The following is a 14,446-nucleotide window of genomic DNA, read 5'->3' as shown; positions in this document are numbered from 1 at the left end:
GCTCCTGATTACATACCTCTCCTGCTGCTGCTGCTGCTGGCTGTCCAGCAGCAGACTGAAGGTGGCTGCTGCTGTGCACAGGTATATAAAGGCTCAGAGCCTATTATGACACGCGCAGCCAGCGTTCCATTGCCACATTCCATCTACTGCAGGCAGGATACCTGGCTGGCTGAATGTCGCTGAGAAGCTCACAGAGACCGCCATAAGCAACAGTTTAACAGAATGCCACAGACTAATCAACCAAACTTTTTGGGTTGGGTTCTCTTTTATAGTCTGCAGGCATTAAATGAAAGAAGTCAGTGTTCCAGCAGAAGGAGACAACGTTTCAGAAAAGGCATTGTAGCAAACCAAAAAAGAAATTTTAAGCGCAGCAGAGTAACCAGCGCACATACCTGTTAGCTCAGGTGAGTTTAAAAGGCTGCTGTTGATAACAAGGGCATTTGCTAAATAGATGGTGTGTGTGCAACAATATACTGAAAGGTCAATTATATTGTGCAGCTTATCTCACCACCTGTAGTTATTTAGGTGAAAGCTCCAAAATGCTTGCCTAATATGTCTGTTTATCCAAAAGGAAGTAAAAAGGGAGAGCTAGAAAGATAGCATTGCATCACATTACATGGCAATGCAATGCACAGTTGCTGAAGTTGAACCAAAATGAGCTTGTAATCTGGCTTCTGCAACTTTGAACATGAAAAATCCAATGAGGAGAAGAAAAGCAAAGCCAAAGAGTCCATCCCAAAATCCGACAAACAAGCAAAATGAACAAAAAACATTGAATTCAATTCTTTCTGATTTTAGAAACTGCATTAAAGAAGGGGTGCACCGGTCCTGGAGATACTGCAATACCAGGTCAATGCGTGGAGTGGACAGAGCAAGCTCTTTTTCCATCTCCCTGTTCTAAAAATCCATTTAATATATGGTCCCCAGATAGGGGACGTATCAGATATTAAACTGATAAGAACAGATACTACACTTGATCTTAGCCAAAAGGCCGAGAAGCGATAACCAGAATTGGTTTCAAACTACGGAGCCACCCAAGGATCCTGAAAAGTCCATTTGTGGAGATGAGCTCCTGGACTCCCGTTAAGAAGACATGTTGTCAACCTCTAGATCCCTTACATGCCTGCACTTTTCGGCTTGCTGCTGCTGCAATCCACGCGTTTTAGATCTGCATAACTCCACCTCTTTAAACACAGCACCTTCACCCCCTGCTGTTCCCACCCGCCTCAACACCGTTGGAAGGGAGGAGAACCAATTAAGGCGGGGGGTGGGGTGGAACGAGCAGCTGTCTACCCTTAGCAGGAGGGCTCCTGATTACATACCTCTCCTGCTGCTGCTGCTGCTGGCTGTCCAGCAGCAGACTGAAGGTGGCTGCTGCTGTGCACAGGTATATAAAGGCTGAGAGCCTATTATGACATGCGCAGCCAGCGTTATATTGCCACATTCCATCTACTGCAGGCAGGATACCTGGCTGGCTGAATGTCGCTGAGAAGCTCACAGAGACCGCCATAAGCAACAGTTTAACAGAATGCCACAGACTAATCAACCAAACTTTTTGGGTTGGGTTCTCTTTTATAGTCTGCAGGCATTAAATGAAAGAAGTCAGTGTTCCAGCAGAAGGAGACAACGTTTCAGAAAAGGCATTGTAGCAAACCAAAAAAGAAATTTTAAGCGCAGCAGAGTAACCAGCGCACATACCTGTTAGCTCAGGTGAGTTTAAAAGGCTGCTGTTGATAACAAGGGCATTTGCTAAATAGATGGTGTGTGTGCAACAATATACTGAAAGGTCAATTATATTGTGCAGCTTATCTCACCACCTGTAGTTATTTAGGTGAAAGCTCCAAAATGCTTGCCTAATATGTCTGTTTATCCAAAAGGAAGTAAAAAGGGAGAGCTAGAAAGATAGCATTGCATCACATTACATGGCAATGCAATGCACAGTTGCTGAAGTTGAACCAAAATGAGCTTGTAATCTGGCTTCTGCAACTTTGAACATGAAAAATCCAATGAGGAGAAGAAAAGCAAAGCCAAAGAGTCCATCCCAAAATCCGACAAACAAGCAAAATGAACAAAAAACATTGAATTCAATTCTTTCTGATTTTAGAAACTGCATTAAAGAAGGGGTGCACCGGTCCTGGAGATACTGCAATACCAGGTCAATGCGTGGAGTGGACAGAGCAAGCTCTTTTTCCATCTCCCTGTTCTAAAAATCCATTTAATATATGGTCCCCAGATAGGGGACGTATCAGATATTAAACTGATAAGAACAGATACTACACTTGATCTTAGCCAAAAGGCCGAGAAGCGATAACCAGAATTGGTTTCAAACTACGGAGCCACCCAAGGATCCTGAAAAGTCCATTTGTGGAGATGAGCTCCTGGATTCCCGTTAAGAAGACATGTTGTCAACCTCTAGATCCCTTACATGCCTGCACTTTTCGGCTTGCTGCTGCTGCAATCCACGCGTTTTAGATCTGCATAACTCCACCTCTTTAAACACAGCACCTTCACCCCCTGCTGTTCCCACCCGCCTCAACACCGTTGGAAGGGAGGAGAACCAATTAAGGCGGGGGGTGGGGTGGAACGAGCAGCTGTCTACCCTTAGCAGGAGGGCTCCTGATTACATACCTCTCCTGCTGCTGCTGCTGCTGGCTGTCCAGCAGCAGACTGAAGGTGGCTGCTGCTGTGCACAGGTATATAAAGGCTCAGAGCCTATTATGACACGCGCAGCCAGCGTTCCATTGCCACATTCCATCTACTGCAGGCAGGATACCTGGCTGGCTGAATGTCGCTGAGAAGCTCACAGAGACCGCCATAAGCAACAGTTTAACAGAATGCCACAGACTAATCAACCAAACTTTTTGGGTTGGGTTCTCTTTTATAGTCTGCAGGCATTAAATGAAAGAAGTCAGTGTTCCAGAAGAAGGAGACAACGTTTCAGAAAAGGCATTGTAGCAAACCAAAAAAGAAATTTTAAGCGCAGCAGAGTAACCAGCGCACATACCTGTTAGCTCAGGTGAGTTTAAAAGGCTGCTGTTGATAACAAGGGCATTTGCTAAATAGATGGTGTGTGTGCAACAATATACTGAAAGGTCAATTATATTGTGCAGCTTATCTCACCACCTGTAGTTATTTAGGTGAAAGCTCCAAAATGCTTGCCTAATATGTCTGTTTATCCAAAAGGAAGTAAAAAGGGAGAGCTAGAAAGATAGCATTGCATCACATTACATGGCAATGCAATGCACAGTTGCTGAAGTTGAACCAAAATGAGCTTGTAATCTGGCTTCTGCAACTTTGAACATGAAAAATCCAATGAGGAGAAGAAAAGCAAAGCCAAAGAGTCCATCCCAAAATCCGACAAACAAGCAAAATGAACAAAAAACATTGAATTCAATTCTTTCTGATTTTAGAAACTGCATTAAAGAAGGGGTGCACCGGTCCTGGAGATACTGCAATACCAGGTCAATGCGTGGAGTGGACAGAGCAAGCTCTTTTTCCATCTCCCTGTTCTAAAAATCCATTTAATATATGGTCCCCAGATAGGGGACGTATCAGATATTAAACTGATAAGAACAGATACTACACTTGATCTTAGCCAAAAGGCCGAGAAGCGATAACCAGAATTGGTTTCAAACTACGGAGCCACCCAAGGATCCTGAAAAGTCCATTTGTGGAGATGAGCTCCTGGACTCCCGTTAAGAAGACATGTTGTCAACCTCTAGATCCCTTACATGCCTGCACTTTTCGGCTTGCTGCTGCTGCAATCCACGCGTTTTAGATCTGCATAACTCCACCTCTTTAAACACAGCACCTTCACCCCCTGCTGTTCCCACCCGCCTCAACACCGTTGGAAGGGAGGAGAACCAATTAAGGCGGGGGGTGGGGTGGAACGAGCAGCTGTCTACCCTTAGCAGGAGGGCTCCTGATTACATACCTCTCCTGCTGCTGCTGCTGCTGGCTGTCCAGCAGCAGACTGAAGGTGGCTGCTGCTGTGCACAGGTATATAAAGGCTCAGAGCCTATTATGACACGCGCAGCCAGCGTTCCATTGCCACATTCCATCTACTGCAGGCAGGATACCTGGCTGGCTGAATGTCGCTGAGAAGCTCACAGAGACCGCCATAAGCAACAGTTTAACAGAATGCCACAGACTAATCAACCAACCTTTTTGGGTTGGGTTCTCTTTTATAGTCTGCAGGCATTAAATGAAAGAAGTCAGTGTTCCAGAAGAAGGAGACAACGTTTCAGAAAAGGCATTGTAGCAAACCAAAAAAGAAATTTTAAGCGCAGCAGAGTAACCAGCGCACATACCTGTTAGCTCAGGTGAGTTTAAAAGGCTGCTGTTGATAACAAGGGCATTTGCTAAATAGATGGTGTGTGTGCAACAATATACTGAAAGGTCAATTATATTGTGCAGCTTATCTCACCACCTGTAGTTATTTAGGTGAAAGCTCCAAAATGCTTGCCTAATATGTCTGTTTATCCAAAAGGAAGTAAAAAGGGAGAGCTAGAAAGATAGCATTGCATCACATTACATGGCAATGCAATGCACAGTTGCTGAAGTTGAACCAAAATGAGCTTGTAATCTGGCTTCTGCAACTTTGAACATGAAAAATCCAATGAGGAGAAGAAAAGCAAAGCCAAAGAGTCCATCCCAAAATCCGACAAACAAGCAAAATGAACAAAAAACATTGAATTCAATTCTTTCTGATTTTAGAAACTGCATTAAAGAAGGGGTGCACCGGTCCTGGAGATACTGCAATACCAGGTCAATGCGTGGAGTGGACAGAGCAAGCTCTTTTTCCATCTCCCTGTTCTAAAAATCCATTTAATATATGGTCCCCAGATAGGGGACGTATCAGATATTAAACTGATAAGAACAGATACTACACTTGATCTTAGCCAAAAGGCCGAGAAGCGATAACCAGAATTGGTTTCAAACTACGGAGCCACCCAAGGATCCTGAAAAGTCCATTTGTGGAGATGAGCTCCTGGACTCCCGTTAAGAAGACATGTTGTCAACCTCTAGATCCCTTACATGCCTGCACTTTTCGGCTTGCTGCTGCTGCAATCCACGCGTTTTAGATCTGCATAACTCCACCTCTTTAAACACAGCACCTTCACCCCCTGCTGTTCCCACCCGCCTCAACACCGTTGGAAGGGAGGAGAACCAATTAAGGCGGGGGGTGGGGTGGAACGAGCAGCTGTCTACCCTTAGCAGGAGGGCTCCTGATTACATACCTCTCCTGCTGCTGCTGCTGCTGGCTGTCCAGCAGCAGACTGAAGGTGGCTGCTGCTGTGCACAGGTATATAAAGGCTCAGAGCCTATTATGACACGCGCAGCCAGCGTTCCATTGCCACATTCCATCTACTGCAGGCAGGATACCTGGCTGGCTGAATGTCGCTGAGAAGCTCACAGAGACCGCCATAAGCAACAGTTTAACAGAATGCCACAGACTAATCAACCAAACTTTTTGGGTTGGGTTCTCTTTTATAGTCTGCAGGCATTAAATGAAAGAAGTCAGTGTTCCAGCAGAAGGAGACAACGTTTCAGAAAAGGCATTGTAGCAAACCAAAAAAGAAATTTTAAGCGCAGCAGAGTAACCAGCGCACATACCTGTTAGCTCAGGTGAGTTTAAAAGGCTGCTGTTGATAACAAGGGCATTTGCTAAATAGATGGTGTGTGTGCAACAATATACTGAAAGGTCAATTATATTGTGCAGCTTATCTCACCACCTGTAGTTATTTAGGTGAAAGCTCCAAAATGCTTGCCTAATATGTCTGTTTATCCAAAAGGAAGTAAAAAGGGAGAGCTAGAAAGATAGCATTGCATCACATTACATGGCAATGCAATGCACAGTTGCTGAAGTTGAACCAAAATGAGCTTGTAATCTGGCTTCTGCAACTTTGAACATGAAAAATCCAATGAGGAGAAGAAAAGCAAAGAGAAAGAGTCCATCCCAAAATCCGACAAACAAGCAAAATGAACAAAAAACATTGAATTCAATTCTTTCTGATTTTAGAAACTGCATTAAAGAAGGGGTGCACCGGTCCTGGAGATACTGCAATACCAGGTCAATGCGTGGAGTGGACAGAGCAAGCTCTTTTTCCATCTCCCTGTTCTAAAAATCCATTTAATATATGGTCCCCAGATAGGGGACGTATCAGATATTAAACTGATAAGAACAGATACTACACTTGATCTTAGCCAAAAGGCCGAGAAGCGATAACCAGAATTGGTTTCAAACTACGGAGCCACCCAAGGATCCTGAAAAGTCCATTTGTGGAGATGAGCTCCTGGATTCCCGTTAAGAAGACATGTTGTCAACCTCTAGATCCCTTACATGCCTGCACTTTTCGGCTTGCTGCTGCTGCAATCCACGCGTTTTAGATCTGCATAACTCCACCTCTTTAAACACAGCACCTTCACCCCCTGCTGTTCCCACCCGCCTCAACACCGTTGGAAGGGAGGAGAACCAATTAAGGCGGGGGGTGGGGTGGAACGAGCAGCTGTCTACCCTTAGCAGGAGGGCTCCTGATTACATACCTCTCCTGCTGCTGCTGCTGCTGGCTGTCCAGCAGCAGACTGAAGGTGGCTGCTGCTGTGCACAGGTATATAAAGGCTCAGAGCCTATTATGACACGCGCAGCCAGCGTTCCATTGCCACATTCCATCTACTGCAGGCAGGATACCTGGCTGGCTGAATGTCGCTGAGAAGCTCACAGAGACCGCCATAAGCAACAGTTTAACAGAATGCCACAGACTAATCAACCAAACTTTTTGGGTTGGGTTCTCTTTTATAGTCTGCAGGCATTAAATGAAAGAAGTCAGTGTTCCAGAAGAAGGAGACAACGTTTCAGAAAAGGCATTGTAGCAAACCAAAAAAGAAATTTTAAGCGCAGCAGAGTAACCAGCGCACATACCTGTTAGCTCAGGTGAGTTTAAAAGGCTGCTGTTGATAACAAGGGCATTTGCTAAATAGATGGTGTGTGTGCAACAATATACTGAAAGGTCAATTATATTGTGCAGCTTATCTCACCACCTGTAGTTATTTAGGTGAAAGCTCCAAAATGCTTGCCTAATATGTCTGTTTATCCAAAAGGAAGTAAAAAGGGAGAGCTAGAAAGATAGCATTGCATCACATTACATGGCAATGCAATGCACAGTTGCTGAAGTTGAACCAAAATGAGCTTGTAATCTGGCTTCTGCAACTTTGAACATGAAAAATCCAATGAGGAGAAGAAAAGCAAAGCCAAAGAGTCCATCCCAAAATCCGACAAACAAGCAAAATGAACAAAAAACATTGAATTCAATTCTTTCTGATTTTAGAAACTGCATTAAAGAAGGGGTGCACCGGTCCTGGAGATACTGCAATACCAGGTCAATGCGTGGAGTGGACAGAGCAAGCTCTTTTTCCATCTCCCTGTTCTAAAAATCCATTTAATATATGGTCCCCAGATAGGGGACGTATCAGATATTAAACTGATAAGAACAGATACTACACTTGATCTTAGCCAAAAGGCCGAGAAGCGATAACCAGAATTGGTTTCAAACTACGGAGCCACCCAAGGATCCTGAAAAGTCCATTTGTGGAGATGAGCTCCTGGACTCCCGTTAAGAAGACATGTTGTCAACCTCTAGATCCCTTACATGCCTGCACTTTTCGGCTTGCTGCTGCTGCAATCCACGCGTTTTAGATCTGCATAACTCCACCTCTTTAAACACAGCACCTTCACCCCCTGCTGTTCCCACCCGCCTCAACACCGTTGGAAGGGAGGAGAACCAATTAAGGCGGGGGGTGGGGTGGAACGAGCAGCTGTCTACCCTTAGCAGGAGGGCTCCTGATTACATACCTCTCCTGCTGCTGCTGCTGCTGGCTGTCCAGCAGCAGACTGAAGGTGGCTGCTGCTGTGCACAGGTATATAAAGGCTCAGAGCCTATTATGACACGCGCAGCCAGCGTTCCATTGCCACATTCCATCTACTGCAGGCAGGATACCTGGCTGGCTGAATGTCGCTGAGAAGCTCACAGAGACCGCCATAAGCAACAGTTTAACAGAATGCCACAGACTAATCAACCAAACTTTTTGGGTTGGGTTCTCTTTTATAGTCTGCAGGCATTAAATGAAAGAAGTCAGTGTTCCAGCAGAAGGAGACAATGTTTCAGAAAAGGCATTGTAGCAAACCAAAAAAGAAATTTTAAGCGCAGCAGAGTAACCAGCGCACATACCTGTTAGCTCAGGTGAGTTTAAAAGGCTGCTGTTGATAACAAGGGCATTTGCTAAATAGATGGTGTGTGTGCAACAATATACTGAAAGGTCAATTATATTGTGCAGCTTATCTCACCACCTGTAGTTATTTAGGTGAAAGCTCCAAAATGCTTGCCTAATATGTCTGTTTATCCAAAAGGAAGTAAAAAGGGAGAGCTAGAAAGATAGCATTGCATCACATTACATGGCAATGCAATGCACAGTTGCTGAAGTTGAACCAAAATGAGCTTGTAATCTGGCTTCTGCAACTTTGAACATGAAAAATCCAATGAGGAGAAGAAAAGCAAAGCCAAAGAGTCCATCCCAAAATCCGACAAACAAGCAAAATGAACAAAAAACATTGAATTCAATTCTTTCTGATTTTAGAAACTGCATTAAAGAAGGGGTGCACCGGTCCTGGAGATACTGCAATACCAGGTCAATGCGTGGAGTGGACAGAGCAAGCTCTTTTTCCATCTCCCTGTTCTAAAAATCCATTTAATATATGGTCCCCAGATAGGGGACGTATCAGATATTAAACTGATAAGAACAGATACTACACTTGATCTTAGCCAAAAGGCCGAGAAGCGATAACCAGAATTGGTTTCAAACTACGGAGCCACCCAAGGATCCTGAAAAGTCCATTTGTGGAGATGAGCTCCTGGATTCCCGTTAAGAAGACATGTTGTCAACCTCTAGATCCCTTACATGCCTGCACTTTTCGGCTTGCTGCTGCTGCAATCCACGCGTTTTAGATCTGCATAACTCCACCTCTTTAAACACAGCACCTTCACCCCCTGCTGTTCCCACCCGCCTCAACACCGTTGGAAGGGAGGAGAACCAATTAAGGCGGGGGGTGGGGTGGAACGAGCAGCTGTCTACCCTTAGCAGGAGGGCTCCTGATTACATACCTCTCCTGCTGCTGCTGCTGCTGGCTGTCCAGCAGCAGACTGAAGGTGGCTGCTGCTGTGCACAGGTATATAAAGGCTCAGAGCCTATTATGACACGCGCAGCCAGCGTTCCATTGCCACATTCCATCTACTGCAGGCAGGATACCTGGCTGGCTGAATGTCGCTGAGAAGCTCACAGAGACCGCCATAAGCAACAGTTTAACAGAATGCCACAGACTAATCAACCAAACTTTTTGGGTTGGGTTCTCTTTTATAGTCTGCAGGCATTAAATGAAAGAAGTCAGTGTTCCAGCAGAAGGAGACAACGTTTCAGAAAAGGCATTGTAGCAAACCAAAAAAGAAATTTTAAGCGCAGCAGAGTAACCAGCGCACATACCTGTTAGCTCAGGTGAGTTTAAAAGGCTGCTGTTGATAACAAGGGCATTTGCTAAATAGATGGTGTGTGTGCAACAATATACTGAAAGGTCAATTATATTGTGCAGCTTATCTCACCACCTGTAGTTATTTAGGTGAAAGCTCCAAAATGCTTGCCTAATATGTCTGTTTATCCAAAAGGAAGTAAAAAGGGAGAGCTAGAAAGATAGCATTGCATCACATTACATGGCAATGCAATGCACAGTTGCTGAAGTTGAACCAAAATGAGCTTGTAATCTGGCTTCTGCAACTTTGAACATGAAAAATCCAATGAGGAGAAGAAAAGCAAAGCCAAAGAGTCCATCCCCAAATCCGACAAACAAGCAAAATGAACAAAAAACATTGAATTCAATTCTTTCTGATTTTAGAAACTGCATTAAAGAAGGGGTGCACCGGTCCTGGAGATACTGCAATACCAGGTCAATGCGTGGAGTGGACAGAGCAAGCTCTTTTTCCATCTCCCTGTTCTAAAAATCCATTTAATATATGGTCCCCAGATAGGGGACGTATCAGATATTAAACTGATAAGAACAGATACTACACTTGATCTTAGCCAAAAGGCCGAGAAGCGATAACCAGAATTGGTTTCAAACTACGGAGCCACCCAAGGATCCTGAAAAGTCCATTTGTGGAGATGAGCTACTGGACTCCCGTTAAGAAGACATGTTGTCAACCTCTAGATCCCTTACATGCCTGCACTTTTCGGCTTGCTGCTGCTGCAATCCACGCGTTTTAGATCTGCATAACTCCACCTCTTTAAACACAGCACCTTCACCCCCTGCTGTTCCCACCCGCCTCAACACCGTTGGAAGGGAGGAGAACCAATTAAGGCGGGGGGTGGGGTGGAACGAGCAGCTGTCTACCCTTAGCAGGAGGGCTCCTGATTACATACCTCTCCTGCTGCTGCTGCTGCTGGCTGTCCAGCAGCAGACTGAAGGTGGCTGCTGCTGTGCACAGGTATATAAAGGCTCAGAGCCTATTATGACACGCGCAGCCAGCGTTCCATTGCCACATTCCATCTACTGCAGGCAGGATACCTGGCTGGCTGAATGTCGCTGAGAAGCTCACAGAGACCGCCATAAGCAACAGTTTAACAGAATGCCACAGACTAATCAACCAAACTTTTTGGGTTGGGTTCTCTTTTATAGTCTGCAGGCATTAAATGAAAGAAGTCAGTGTTCCAGCAGAAGGAGACAACGTTTCAGAAAAGGCATTGTAGCAAACCAAAAAAGAAATTTTAAGCGCAGCAGAGTAACCAGCGCACATACCTGTTAGCTCAGGTGAGTTTAAAAGGCTGCTGTTGATAACAAGGGCATTTGCTAAATAGATGGTGTGTGTGCAACAATATACTGAAAGGTCAATTATATTGTGCAGCTTATCTCACCACCTGTAGTTATTTAGGTGAAAGCTCCAAAATGCTTGCCTAATATGTCTGTTTATCCAAAAGGAAGTAAAAAGGGAGAGCTAGAAAGATAGCATTGCATCACATTACATGGCAATGCAATGCACAGTTGCTGAAGTTGAACCAAAATGAGCTTGTAATCTGGCTTCTGCAACTTTGAACATGAAAAATCCAATGAGGAGAAGAAAAGCAAAGCCAAAGAGTCCATCCCAAAATCCGACAAACAAGCAAAATGAACAAAAAACATTGAATTCAATTCTTTCTGATTTTAGAAACTGCATTAAAGAAGGGGTGCACCGGTCCTGGAGATACTGCAATACCAGGTCAATGCGTGGAGTGGACAGAGCAAGCTCTTTTTCCATCTCCCTGTTCTAAAAATCCATTTAATATATGGTCCCCAGATAGGGGACGTATCAGATATTAAACTGATAAGAACAGATACTACACTTGATCTTAGCCAAAAGGCCGAGAAGCGATAACCAGAATTGGTTTCAAACTACGGAGCCACCCAAGGATCCTGAAAAGTCCATTTGTGGAGATGAGCTCCTGGACTCCCGTTAAGAAGACATGTTGTCAACCTCTAGATCCCTTACATGCCTGCACTTTTCGGCTTGCTGCTGCTGCAATCCACGCGTTTTAGATCTGCATAACTCCACCTCTTTAAACACAGCACCTTCACCCCCTGCTGTTCCCACCCGCCTCAACACCGTTGGAAGGGAGGAGAACCAATTAAGGCGGGGGGTGGGGTGGAACGAGCAGCTGTCTACCCTTAGCAGGAGGGCTCCTGATTACATACCTCTCCTGCTGCTGCTGCTGCTGGCTGTCCAGCAGCAGACTGAAGGTGGCTGCTGCTGTGCACAGGTATATAAAGGCTCAGAGCCTATTATGACACGCGCAGCCAGCGTTCCATTGCCACATTCCATCTACTGCAGGCAGGATACCTGGCTGGCTGAATGTCGCTGAGAAGCTCACAGAGACCGCCATAAGCAACAGTTTAACAGAATGCCACAGACTAATCAACCAAACTTTTTGGGTTGGGTTCTCTTTTATAGTCTGCAGGCATTAAATGAAAGAAGTCAGTGTTCCAGCAGAAGGAGACAACGTTTCAGAAAAGGCATTGTAGCAAACCAAAAAAGAAATTTTAAGCGCAGCAGAGTAACCAGCGCACATACCTGTTAGCTCAGGTGAGTTTAAAAGGCTGCTGTTGATAACAAGGGCATTTGCTAAATAGATGGTGTGTGTGCAACAATATACTGAAAGGTCAATTATATTGTGCAGCTTATCTCACCACCTGTAGTTATTTAGGTGAAAGCTCCAAAATGCTTGCCTAATATGTCTGTTTATCCAAAAGGAAGTAAAAAGGGAGAGCTAGAAAGATAGCATTGCATCACATTACATGGCAATGCAATGCACAGTTGCTGAAGTTGAACCAAAATGAGCTTGTAATCTGGCTTCTGCAACTTTGAACATGAAAAATCCAATGAGGAGAAGAAAAGCAAAGCCAAAGAGTCCATCCCAAAATCCGACAAACAAGCAAAATGAACAAAAAACATTGAATTCAATTCTTTCTGATTTTAGAAACTGCATTAAAGAAGGGGTGCACCGGTCCTGGAGATACTGCAATACCAGGTCAATGCGTGGAGTGGACAGAGCAAGCTCTTTTTCCATCTCCCTGTTCTAAAAATCCATTTAATATATGGTCCCCAGATAGGGGACGTATCAGATATTAAACTGATAAGAACAGATACTACACTTGATCTTAGCCAAAAGGCCGAGAAGCGATAACCAGAATTGGTTTCAAACTACGGAGCCACCCAAGGATCCTGAAAAGTCCATTTGTGGAGATGAGCTCCTGGACTCCCGTTAAGAAGACATGTTGTCAACCTCTAGATCCCTTACATGCCTGCACTTTTCGGCTTGCTGCTGCTGCAATCCACGCGTTTTAGATCTGCATAACTCCACCTCTTTAAACACAGCACCTTCACCCCCTGCTGTTCCCACCCGCCTCAACACCGTTGGAAGGGAGGAGAACCAATTAAGGCGGGGGGTGGGGTGGAACGAGCAGCTGTCTACCCTTAGCAGGAGGGCTCCTGATTACATACCTCTCCTGCTGCTGCTGCTGCTGGCTGTCCAGCAGCAGACTGAAGGTGGCTGCTGCTGTGCACAGGTATATAAAGGCTCAGAGCCTATTATGACACGCGCAGCCAGCGTTCCATTGCCACATTCCATCTACTGCAGGCAGGATACCTGGCTGGCTGAATGTCGCTGAGAAGCTCACAGAGACCGCCATAAGCAACAGTTTAACAGAATGCCACAGACTAATCAACCAAACTTTTTGGGTTGGGTTCTCTTTTATAGTCTGCAGGCATTAAATGAAAGAAGTCAGTGTTCCAGCAGAAGGAGACAACGTTTCAGAAAAGGCATTGTAGCAAACCAAAAAAGAAATTTTAAGCGCAGCAGAGTAACCAGCGCACATACCTGTTAGCTCAGGTGAGTTTAAAAGGCTGCTGTTGATAACAAGGGCATTTGCTAAATAGATGGTGTGTGTGCAACAATATACTGAAAGGTCAATTATATTGTGCAGCTTATCTCACCACCTGTAGTTATTTAGGTGAAAGCTCCAAAATGCTTGCCTAATATGTCTGTTTATCCAAAAGGAAGTAAAAAGGGAGAGCTAGAAAGATAGCATTGCATCACATTACATGGCAATGCAATGCACAGTTGCTGAAGTTGAACCAAAATGAGCTTGTAATCTGGCTTCTGCAACTTTGAACATGAAAAATCCAATGAGGAGAAGAAAAGCAAAGCCAAAGAGTCCATCCCAAAATCCGACAAACAAGCAAAATGAACAAAAAACATTGAATTCAATTCTTTCTGATTTTAGAAACTGCATTAAAGAAGGGGTGCACCGGTCCTGGAGATACTGCAATACCAGGTCAATGCGTGGAGTGGACAGAGCAAGCTCTTTTTCCATCTCCCTGTTCTAAAAATCCATTTAATATATGGTCCCCAGATAGGGGACGTATCAGATATTAAACTGATAAGAACAGATACTACACTTGATCTTAGCCAAAAGGCCGAGAAGCGATAACCAGAATTGGTTTCAAACTACGGAGCCACCCAAGGATCCTGAAAAGTCCATTTGTGGAGATGAGCTCCTGGACTCCCGTTAAGAAGACATGTTGTCAACCTCTAGATCCCTTACATGCCTGCACTTTTCGGCTTGCTGCTGCTGCAATCCACGCGTTTTAGATCTGCATAACTCCACCTCTTTAAACACAGCACCTTCACCCCCTGCTGTTCCCACCCGCCTCAACACCGTTGGAAGGGAGGAGAACCAATTAAGGCGGGGGGTGGGGTGGAACGAGCAGCTGTCTACCCTTAGCAGGAGGGCTCCTGATTACATACCTCTCCTGCTGCTGCTGCTGCTGGCTGTCCAGCAGCAGACTGAAGGTGGCTGCTGCTGTGCACA

General features: G+C 45.0%; 11 non-coding genes across 11 annotated transcripts; all 11 read right to left on the bottom strand.

Moving 5' to 3' along the window:
* Positions 1 to 812: 812 nt before the first annotated feature.
* On the bottom strand, positions 813 to 1,003 carry LOC141206778 (U2 spliceosomal RNA). Its single transcript, XR_012277319.1, has one exon. It is a non-coding gene; the product is annotated as a U2 spliceosomal RNA (small nuclear RNA).
* A 1,115-nt stretch (positions 1,004 to 2,118) lies between these two features.
* LOC141206777 (U2 spliceosomal RNA) lies at positions 2,119 to 2,309 on the bottom strand. Its single transcript, XR_012277318.1, has one exon. It is a non-coding gene; the product is annotated as a U2 spliceosomal RNA (small nuclear RNA).
* A 1,115-nt stretch (positions 2,310 to 3,424) lies between these two features.
* Positions 3,425 to 3,615, bottom strand: LOC141206776 (U2 spliceosomal RNA). The gene has a single exon (XR_012277317.1). It is a non-coding gene; the product is annotated as a U2 spliceosomal RNA (small nuclear RNA).
* Positions 3,616 to 4,730: 1,115 nt separating this feature from the next.
* LOC141206775 (U2 spliceosomal RNA) lies at positions 4,731 to 4,921 on the bottom strand. The gene has a single exon (XR_012277316.1). It is a non-coding gene; the product is annotated as a U2 spliceosomal RNA (small nuclear RNA).
* Positions 4,922 to 6,036: 1,115 nt separating this feature from the next.
* LOC141206774 (U2 spliceosomal RNA) lies at positions 6,037 to 6,227 on the bottom strand. The gene has a single exon (XR_012277315.1). It is a non-coding gene; the product is annotated as a U2 spliceosomal RNA (small nuclear RNA).
* A 1,115-nt stretch (positions 6,228 to 7,342) lies between these two features.
* LOC141206773 (U2 spliceosomal RNA) lies at positions 7,343 to 7,533 on the bottom strand. Its single transcript, XR_012277314.1, has one exon. It is a non-coding gene; the product is annotated as a U2 spliceosomal RNA (small nuclear RNA).
* Positions 7,534 to 8,648: 1,115 nt separating this feature from the next.
* Positions 8,649 to 8,839, bottom strand: LOC141206770 (U2 spliceosomal RNA). Its single transcript, XR_012277312.1, has one exon. It is a non-coding gene; the product is annotated as a U2 spliceosomal RNA (small nuclear RNA).
* A 1,115-nt stretch (positions 8,840 to 9,954) lies between these two features.
* Positions 9,955 to 10,145, bottom strand: LOC141206769 (U2 spliceosomal RNA). The gene has a single exon (XR_012277311.1). It is a non-coding gene; the product is annotated as a U2 spliceosomal RNA (small nuclear RNA).
* Positions 10,146 to 11,260: 1,115 nt separating this feature from the next.
* LOC141206768 (U2 spliceosomal RNA) lies at positions 11,261 to 11,451 on the bottom strand. The gene has a single exon (XR_012277310.1). It is a non-coding gene; the product is annotated as a U2 spliceosomal RNA (small nuclear RNA).
* Positions 11,452 to 12,566: 1,115 nt separating this feature from the next.
* LOC141206767 (U2 spliceosomal RNA) lies at positions 12,567 to 12,757 on the bottom strand. The gene has a single exon (XR_012277309.1). It is a non-coding gene; the product is annotated as a U2 spliceosomal RNA (small nuclear RNA).
* A 1,115-nt stretch (positions 12,758 to 13,872) lies between these two features.
* LOC141206766 (U2 spliceosomal RNA) lies at positions 13,873 to 14,063 on the bottom strand. The gene has a single exon (XR_012277308.1). It is a non-coding gene; the product is annotated as a U2 spliceosomal RNA (small nuclear RNA).
* Positions 14,064 to 14,446: the final 383 nt, after the last annotated feature.

Source organism: Phyllobates terribilis, unplaced genomic scaffold, assembly GCF_046119375.1.
Source record: "Phyllobates terribilis strain yellow unplaced genomic scaffold, ASM4611937v1 Scaffold_142__1_contigs__length_4687701, whole genome shotgun sequence".
Taxonomy (NCBI): Eukaryota; Metazoa; Chordata; class Amphibia; order Anura; family Dendrobatidae; genus Phyllobates; species Phyllobates terribilis.
The sequence above is the reverse complement of the archived record's forward strand: the minus strand, read 5'-3'. Positions and strand labels throughout refer to the sequence as shown.